We start from the raw sequence: 9,254 nt of genomic DNA, 5'->3' as shown, positions 1-9,254 counted from the left end.
GAATATTTTAGACCAAAATGTTCCCTTTGGTCATGGTCTTCTTTCCTCCCCACCTAACACACCACAGTTTCTAAGTTTGCTCCACTTCCTGATCATGCCTATGGACACAGCGATACTAAAGAGTAAAATGAGTCAGGGTGTGGTACCTGCTAGAGGCACCGTGAAGCTGTTCAGATGTGCTCTGATTCACTGTCTCTCACACGCAGGCAGAAGCGGTCACGGTTGCCCAACCCGCTGTAGCAGTGGAATCGGGCAACAGCTGTGGTGAGTGAGGCCCGGAATCCAGGAAAGCCAATTTTTAAAAAGAACTTTGGCAAATTTGGGGGTTAAAGAATCTAAAGGGAGTGTTCATTCAGCAGCACATATGCTAAAATTAGAACAATGAGGATAAAATTAACATGAGCCCTGCACAAAGAAGACGCACAAATTCCTGAAGTGTTCCATACTTTTAAAAAAAAAAGGAAAAAAATCTAAGGGGATGTATTAGTTTGCTACAGCTGCTGTAACAAAATACTACAGGCTACGCAGCTTAAACAACAGAAAAGTATTGTCTCACAGCTCTGAAGGCTGGAAGTTCAAGATCAAGGCGTCAACAGGGTTGGCAGGAGGGAGGGAGGACAGGAGGAAGGAAAAGCTTGACGAACAACTGGAGTCTAACTTGGTCCAAAGAAGACCTTGCCTTGTGAAGGAATTCACCCTATCTATGCCTACTAGGGGGAGGAAAAAGTCTAAAATAAGAAAAGATGGTGAAAGTTGGATGATCCCAGTAGCTAAGGCCACTCGTCTTTGCCTGACATGCCCTGTGTCGTCCAATGGAGCCTTAAAGCTGCATGTCACCATGGCTACCAGAGGCTCTGTTGCTCTAAGGCTATCAAAGAAACTAAACACTTAGCAGATGGGGTAGGGGGTGCGGGGGGACCACCTTCAAAAGTGTTCTTTCAATTGACACTGGAGATTTAATCCACATTGAGCAAAAAAAGAAAAGTAGGAATTTGCTCTTCTTGAAAGGTATTAATGGTTCATTGCTGAACGTTGACGTCTGCATGGCTATTGTAGAACCCTAAGTTGTTTTCCACGCTCTGCCTTAGTCAGCTAGGAAGGCATAGAAGACCGCTCAGCCTGTGATGTTTCCACTAAAGCAACAGCCTCCTGGTTCCTTGGCCGCTCCTGGGCCACGCTAGTAAAGGGTTGTTGCATTTACTCCCTAATCTATCAGTTCTTCTCCACAAATGGAACAGCCTCCATTCATTATGAGCCCTGCCATGTGGGAAGAAAAAATCTCTTATGTGATAATCACCTTTGCAAACTTTTCAACCACATAAATGCATTGAACAGAGAACTATTTTACATAAATGGTTATAAAGTCCATAAATCATATAAACCGTATCTTGTAACCATTTTGTTTTATGCTTTTAGGAAAAATCCATAGGCTGAAAATCCAAAAGTAAATTATGAACTGAAGAGTTTCACGTCGGTTTTGCAATGTCATGAGGTTGATATATTCTGGCCACAGGGATATTGTACATCAACTCACAGGCTACTTAGTTGTTGTTGTTGTTTTTCACTAATATTTTGAATCAGAAAATGCTTAGAGTCACAGACAATACAAATTTTAGACTCCCATCTTCTTCAAACAACTAAAGTAGGCCTAAAGCAGCCACTAGCTACAACAACAAATGTATTATTCATTTATGGGGAAAATGCAAGTGTAAGACAATGCTCATTATAAGCATAATTCCAATGACTACTCCAAAGGGGAAACGCATGTAATTGTAGCAGTTTCTAGCTTGAGTGAACCTTTTGGTGTAAGCTTTTTGTGGGGCAACCCTGACATCTGGTGGTTTATATGAAGTATTTCATATCAGTAGGAGAGAGTGAGTCTGCCAACCCTTGAAAATGTTCCATGCCTCCTCTTATCCATGTTATTACTCCCCAGATCTGTAACAGATACAGAGGATCTGATTTGTACACATAGGCAGGATAGGATGTGGATGAGGTTGTTCCTGGCCGTCACTGCCTTAAACTCAGACAAGAGGGGACTCTGCTCTGTGCCCACCTCACCCCTCCCCACCCCCATGTGGAAAGTTCAGCTCTGTGACTTTCCCTGGCGGTGGCCCTCCCTACAGATCAAGGAGTCCCGGGGCCAAGGGATGTGCCTGCCCGAGACCACACCTTTTTCTTCCCTCTCTCCTCCCTCTATCTCACCTCCACCACTGGTTCCACTTCCTTGTGTCTTGTTAATGCACTAATGCTCTCATTTTTCCAAGGATTTCATGAATAATCCCTGGCTCCTGCTTCCCAGATATCATTTACTTTAGAACAGCTTCCCGAAGTATCATGACGTACCCCTTCCCAGCAACAGTAATAACGAAAGGGAATTTTACAATGCAAAAATAGACCTCTGGGATAACTTTTCTCAGCCCTTCAGATCACCCATCGCATCCACAAGAACCCTGGAGCGTTTTCCAAACCTTAGACCTCTGCTGCCACCTTCAGGACACTTGTCATTAACAGCATGTTCTCTATTAATGCTGTTGACTTCATTAAAAATGCTACGTAATGTTTCAGTTATACAAGATGAGTAAGTTGGAGATATCTGCTGTACATAGTGCCTATAGTTAACTATATTGTATTGTGCGCTAGAAGACTTATTAAGAGGTAGATCTATGTTGAGTCTTCTTACAAGAAATAAATAAAAACTATTTAAAATAGGAAGAGATGGAGGGAGGGAAGGAAGAAAAGAGGGAGACTATCAGAAGGAGGAACTGGTCTGAATCTCGTGACAGAGACAGAAATGCCCGGCATTTCATGCATGGTATTTCACAAGTCTTGTAACACATTTTATTTGCTACTTTATCAAATCATCGAATAATAAAAAATAGTTAAAACTGCATGTAATGTAGATATAGGTCATAAAAGCATATAAATGTCATGCTTCACATATATAACAAAACCAAATGGATATAAATAATATACACACACCCTACAATGAGAACAGCTGGCACTTACATAGTGCTCACTGTGCAGCAGGCAGGGCACTGTGCACTTCATCACTGTCGCCATGTTTACACATTTAATTGACTCCTGCCTCCATGGGGTGGATCCTATGATTGGCCCTATCTATTTACAGAAGAGGAAATTGAGGTTCCGAGAAATTACCTTGTCTAAAGTTCCCCAGCTAGTGCTTGACTGAGCTTGGATTTCAGGCCTGTATATCTGCCTCCAGAATACTAATAGAGAAAAGAGTAGAGATAAAAAGAGAAAGGAAAAGTAAGGAAAAGAAACAGAAGAGAGAGGGACGAGGGAGTCGAGAGAGGAGAACAAGACAAAAGAGATGAGAGAGGCAGGAGGAAACGAAAAGACAGGAGAGAAAGAGTGAAGAAAAAGGAGAGAGGAGAGAGATAAAGGAAAAAGGAGAGAGAATGGCGAGGAGAGAGAGAAAAGTTAGAGAAGCGAGAGGAGACACTGAAAGAAAAAGAGAACAGAGTAGAAAAAGAAGGAAAGAGAGAGAGAGAAGTGAGTAAAACAGAGCACAGGAGTAGAGACAACAAAGAGGGAGTAGAAAGAGAAAAGAGAGAAAGGAGAAGAGAGAGGAGAGAGACAGGAAGGGGGGACAAGAGGGGAGACAGGAGGGATAAAAACGTACATGATTGGGCCCTATATTTCATATTTGTAGCACCAGCTGGCATTCCTGAAGGGGGAAACAGGGAAGTTTGAAAGTGTTGATTTCCCCTTATTTAAAAGAGTTACTCCTTTTGTCTTCAAAGGGAAAATCAATCTCATAGATTCAAGGGGGGTTTTAACAATTTTTTTATATTTTAATTACTGTTGACATTCACTGTTCCTGTTTTATTTTGTTCTTCAGATTCAATACATAAGTGAAATCATATGGTATTTGTCTTTCTCTATCTGACTTATATCACTTAGCATAATACCCTCTCAGTCCATGCATGCTGTTACAGATAGCAAGATTTTACTCTTTTTTGGCTGAGCAGTAGTCCATTTATGTATGTCTGTACTACATTTCTTTAAAAGAGTAAATCTGTGTTCCATAATTGTTTTAAATTTTAAAAGCATCAATTATGTAATGATAGAAGGAAGCTGGACTTTGGGTGGTGAACTCACTAGGCAATATACTAGTGATGGATTAGAAAAGTGTACACTTGAAACTTAAATAATGTTATTAGCCTGTGTCACCCCAATAAATTTAATTTTTAAAATTTGAAAAAAACAATAAAAAATCCAAAATTATTTTTAAAAATTCCAAGGTATAAAAAGACTTTTGTAGGACAGCAAAGGTAACCTCATTCTCATTTAACTAATTTTGATTCAGAGACTCACACACTATTTGAAGGGCTTCTTTTATGTGCCTGAATGACTACATGCTCTTTATTTTCATATTTTTCAATTCTTTCTGTCGTCTCATCATCTCGTCCCTAAATATTTATATCCGTGGGTTGAATTCTGCTCCATAGAGGTAATTGCTTCATAAAATTGTGTTTTCATTCAGGATTTACTAAATTTTGCCCTTCCCTCCAGCATCATTTTTCTGCCAAGAAGTTGTCAGAAGCCGTTCGTCACCCTGTGGCTCTCCAGTTTGTTCTCTAGTTTGGATAATTGCGTAGTTTCTGTGCTGATTTTTTGACAATTTTGGCTGGAGAGAGGCTTTATCTCCCCTACCTGTCATCAGGATGTTTTTGTAAGGGACCAGAAGAGGAGTTTTGGAAGGCGTATTTTTATGCCTCAGGGATTTCATGGAAAGCTATTAGACTTGAACTATCTACAGCCAATTTATTTAATGTGTTGTTTAAACTTTAACAGGACGCTTGGCTGCCCCAGCCGCCTCACGTACGGCAGCAGAGACAGCCAATGACTGCATCACTTTCTTCACCTACGACGCATCTGTTTTCTAGGTTCAATCTAAGGGCTGCCACACCATCAACGCTGTTGCCAGCCAGGTGTTTCAGCTTTGTTTGTTCCTCAGTGCATGGGCTTCACCTTAGATCACTGTCATTGGCTACTGCTTTTCATTTTTACTTTTTTACCTTTTATTTTTTGAAATATTTTCAGGCTTACTAACACTTGTGATTGAGCACCCAGGCACAGCACATTTTAACTTATTTCATAAACATCATCCTATGGTCATAGCCAGGAGATTAACATTTATTTTTTTTTAATTAATTTATTTACTTTTTAAATACATTTGTCTCTGCCTTCCCCCCACCTCTTTCCCTTGCCCCCTCCCACCTTCCCTCCCTCAGCTCTTCCCCTTTGGTTTTGTCCATGAGTCCTTGCTATATGTTCCTTGACTTTCCCCTTCCCTTCCCTTTCCCTGCCCCCCCCTTCCCTCTTGTCTCTGTTGATTTCTTTTCCTTTCAGTGTTGCTGGTCATATTTTCCTTGCTTCTTTGCATTGTTGGTTAGGTTCCGCTTATAGGTGAGATCATATGGTATTTGTCTTTCGCCCCCTGGCTTATTTCGCTTAGCATGATGCTCTCCAGTTCCATCCATGCTGTCGCAAAGTTTAGTACTTCTTTTTTTCTTTCTGCTGCGTAGTATTCCATTATGTATATGTACCATAATTTTTTGATCCAGTCATCTACTGATGGGCATTTAGGTTGCTTCCAACACTTGGCTATTGTAAATTGTGGGCAAAGGACCTGGGCAGATGCTTTTCTAAGGAGGAGATACAGAGGGCCCAGAGGCATTTGAAAGGATGCTCTGCATCACTAGCCATCAGAGAAATGAAGATCAAAACCACCATGAGGTACCACCTCACACCGTTCAGAATGGCCATCATAAACAGATCAACAAACAACAGGTGCTGGCGAGGCTGTGGAGAAAAGGGAACTCTAGTCCACTGTTGGTGGGAATGCAGACTGGTGCAGCCACTATGGAAAGCAGTGTGGAATTTCCTCAGAAAGCTGAAAATGGAACTGCCTTTTGATCCAGCGATTCCCCTGCTGGGACTATACCCTGAAAACACCAAAACGCCAATACAAAAGAACCTATGCACCCCAATGTTCATAGCAGCACAGGAGATTAACATTTAAATGTTGATACTGTACTGTTATGTAAAGACACCAGCAATCAGGTACTTGAAAGAGGCATTTCTACAGAAACAAAAGACAGACAAAGGTTAATGATTAAAACTAACCAGTCGACTTTATTTTCTGAGGCAACAGAGCACTAATTCGAGATTTCTAGACCTGAGCTAAAAGCAGATTTAAATGGTGGAATGAGGATGGCAGTTGCAATGTGACAATTGTCCTGGTTTGCATTGTAAATGCCAGGTTGCAGCACCATGTGCTTGTGGAACTTTCTGTGTAAGAGGCATGAAAGTTGTCCTTACTTGACCTGCTGTAGTGATTTCTCTGAAGTTTACACCAAGTCGTGCCGCTTGTAGGGGTGCCGGAAAAGGGCAGCACTAATCTTTAGGGATTCCAAGTCAGAAAAGAGGGGAAAAAATTGAATGTTAATTTGGAGAGTTATAGCAAGGTATCTGAGGGAACTAGAAGAATCCAGGGTCCAGTCAAGCTGAGGTAGATAACAAAATCTCAGAGACAAGGAACAAGACTAGAATGTAGTTTTCCATTGAAACAGTTTTTACACTCACCCCAATTTCTTTTTTTTTAATTTTATTTTTTTCTTTAAATTTTATTTTAATTTATTTTTTCAAATACATTTGTCTCTGCCTCCCCCGCACCATTTTCCCTTGCCCCCTTCCTCCTTCCCTCCTTCAGCTCTTCCCCTTTGGTTTTGTCCATGAGTCCTTGCTATATGTTCCTTGACTTTCCCCTTCCCTTCCTTTTCCCCGCCCCCTCTCCCTCCTTCCCTCTTGTCTCTGTTGATTTCTTTTCCTTTCAGTGTTGCTGGTCTTAATTTCCTTGCATCTTTGTATTGTTGGTTAGGTTCCACTTATAGGTGAGATCATATGGCATTTGTCTTTCGCCCCCTGGCTTATTTCGCTTAGCACAATGCTCTCCAGTCCATCCATGCTGTTGCGAAGTTTAGTAGTTCTTTTCTTTCTGCTGCGTAGTATTCCATTGTGTAAATGTACCATAATTTTTTGATTCAATCATCTACTGATGGGCATTTAGGTTGCTTCCAAGACTTGGCTATTGTAAATTGTGCTGCTATGAACATTGGGGTGCATAGGTTCTTTTGTATTGACGTTTTGCTGTTCTTAGGGTATAGTCCCAGCAGGGAAATCACTGGATCAAAAGGCAGTTCCATTTTCAGCTTTCTGAGGAAATTCCACACTGCTTTCCATAGTGGCTGCACCAGTCTGCATTCCCACCAACAGTGTACTAGGGTTCCCTTTTCTCCACAGCCTCGCCAGCACCTGTTGTTTGTTGATCTGTTTATGATGGCCATTCTGACCGGTGTGAGGTGGTACCTCATGGTGGTTTTGATCTGCATTTCTCTGATGGCTAGTGATGCAGAGCATCCTTTCAAATGCCTCTGGGCCCTCTGTATCTCCTCCTTGGGAAAGCATCTGCCCAGGTCCTTTGCCCATTTTTTGATTGGACCGTTTGTCTTCTTGGAGTGGAGTCGAGTGAGTTCTTTATATATCTTGGAGATCAAACCTCTATCTGATGTATCATTAGCGAATATATTTTCCCATACGGTTGGCTCCCTTTTCATTTTGCTGATGTTTTCTTTTGCCGTGCAGAAACTTCTTATTTTGATGAGGTCCCACTTGTTTATTCTTTCCTTTACGTCCCTTGCTTTAGGAGACATAGCAGTGAAAAAATTGCTGCGTGGGATATCTGAGAGTTTCCTGCCAATGTTCTCCTCTAGGACTTTGATGGTGTTGCGACTTATATTTAAGTCTTTTATCCATCTTGAGTTTATTTTTGTGTATGGTGTCAGCTGATGATCCAATTTCAATTTTTTGCATGTAGCCGTCCAGCTCTCCCAACACCATTTGTTGAAGAGGCTATTATTGCTCCATTTTATGCTTCTGCCCCCTTTGTCAAATATTAGATGCCCATAGAGACCTGGGCTTATTTCTGGGCTTTCTATTCTGTTCCACTGGTCTATGGGTCTGTTCTTGTGCCAGTACCAGATTATTTTGAGTATAGTGGCTTTGTAGTAGAGTTTGATGTCCGGTATTGTGATCCCTCCTACTTTGTTTTTCTTTCTCAAAATTGCTACGGCTATTCGGGGTCATTTATGGTTCCATATAAATTTTTGAAATGTCTGTTCTATTTCTGTGAGATATGTCATTGGTATCTTAATAGGGATTGCATTGAATCTATAAATTGCTTTGGGTAGTATGGACATTTTGATGATATTAATTCTTCCAATCCATGAGCACTTTATATGCTTCCATTTATTTGTGTCTTCCTTAATTTCTTTTTTCAATGTTGTATAGTTTTCTGTGTACAGGTCTTTTATGTCTTTGATTAAATTTATGCCTAGGTACTTTATTTTTCTTCTTGCTATATCGAATGGTATTTTTTTTCTGATTTCTTCTTCTTCTATTGCATTGCTGGTGTACAAAAATGCCTTTGATTTCTGAATAATCACCCCAATTTCTATCAAATATAATTACAGAAGAATGATTTATTTCTAAAATTGGCTTAGTCTTGTGAAACTTGGCCTGATCACATAACAACAGAATAGGGATGCACCACAAAGGCTCTTTTTGTGTTTGCCCTGCTGGAACTTTTCAAAAGGACTCACAGGTTGGACCCTTAAAGGCTTCTGTTACCAGCAGACAGTCTGTCTGTCAAGAGCACCAGGGAGTCTTCGCCCATCGGCCAAGATGGCGACAGAGGAGGTTCTTACACTGAGCATATGAAAGGCTAACAGGATAATTGGACAGAGGAATAAGCCCTCCCCACCTTCCAGCACCAGACTGAGTGTGGGACTATGTGCCACAGAAATCAAAATGGCAGCAGGGAAGGTGCTGGACCAAAGAGGCCTGGCAGTCTAGCCTGGGAAAAAAGGGGATTGGTTGGGAGGCGGGCCCACCCAAAGTGTGCAAAAACACCTGATCCGTCCCACACCCAAACTAATATAATCCCAGGGGAACAAAAAAGAAGCTCACTCTTCCTAGTGGCTCATTGGCTCATGACTCATGCTTGCTTGTGATCTGCACTCACGCAGCACCTTTTCTCTTCAGGATGGAGTCTCTCTCCTTCTCCCTTTCTCTCTCTGTCCCCCAGCCCCCACCCATCTGGTGATGCGCCGGCCAGTATATTCACATGATCTCTTACGCAGGAGCACGGGACTATGTGGCCACAT

General features: G+C 41.5%; 1 non-coding gene across 1 annotated transcript; it reads left to right on the top strand.

Moving 5' to 3' along the window:
• The first annotated feature begins 344 nt into the window (after positions 1 to 344).
• LOC129077324 (U6 spliceosomal RNA) lies at positions 345 to 450 on the top strand. The gene has a single exon (XR_008529812.1). It is a non-coding gene; the product is annotated as a U6 spliceosomal RNA (small nuclear RNA).
• The last annotated feature ends 8,804 nt before the right edge of the window (positions 451 to 9,254 follow it).

Source organism: Pteronotus mesoamericanus, unplaced genomic scaffold, assembly GCF_021234165.1.
Source record: "Pteronotus mesoamericanus isolate MK-2021 breed Mesoamerican mustached bat unplaced genomic scaffold, CSHL_Meso_final contig_116, whole genome shotgun sequence".
NCBI lineage: Eukaryota > Metazoa > Chordata > Mammalia > Chiroptera > Mormoopidae > Pteronotus > Pteronotus mesoamericanus.
Note: the sequence above shows the minus strand (reverse complement) of the source record. Positions and strands in the feature narration are given on the sequence as shown.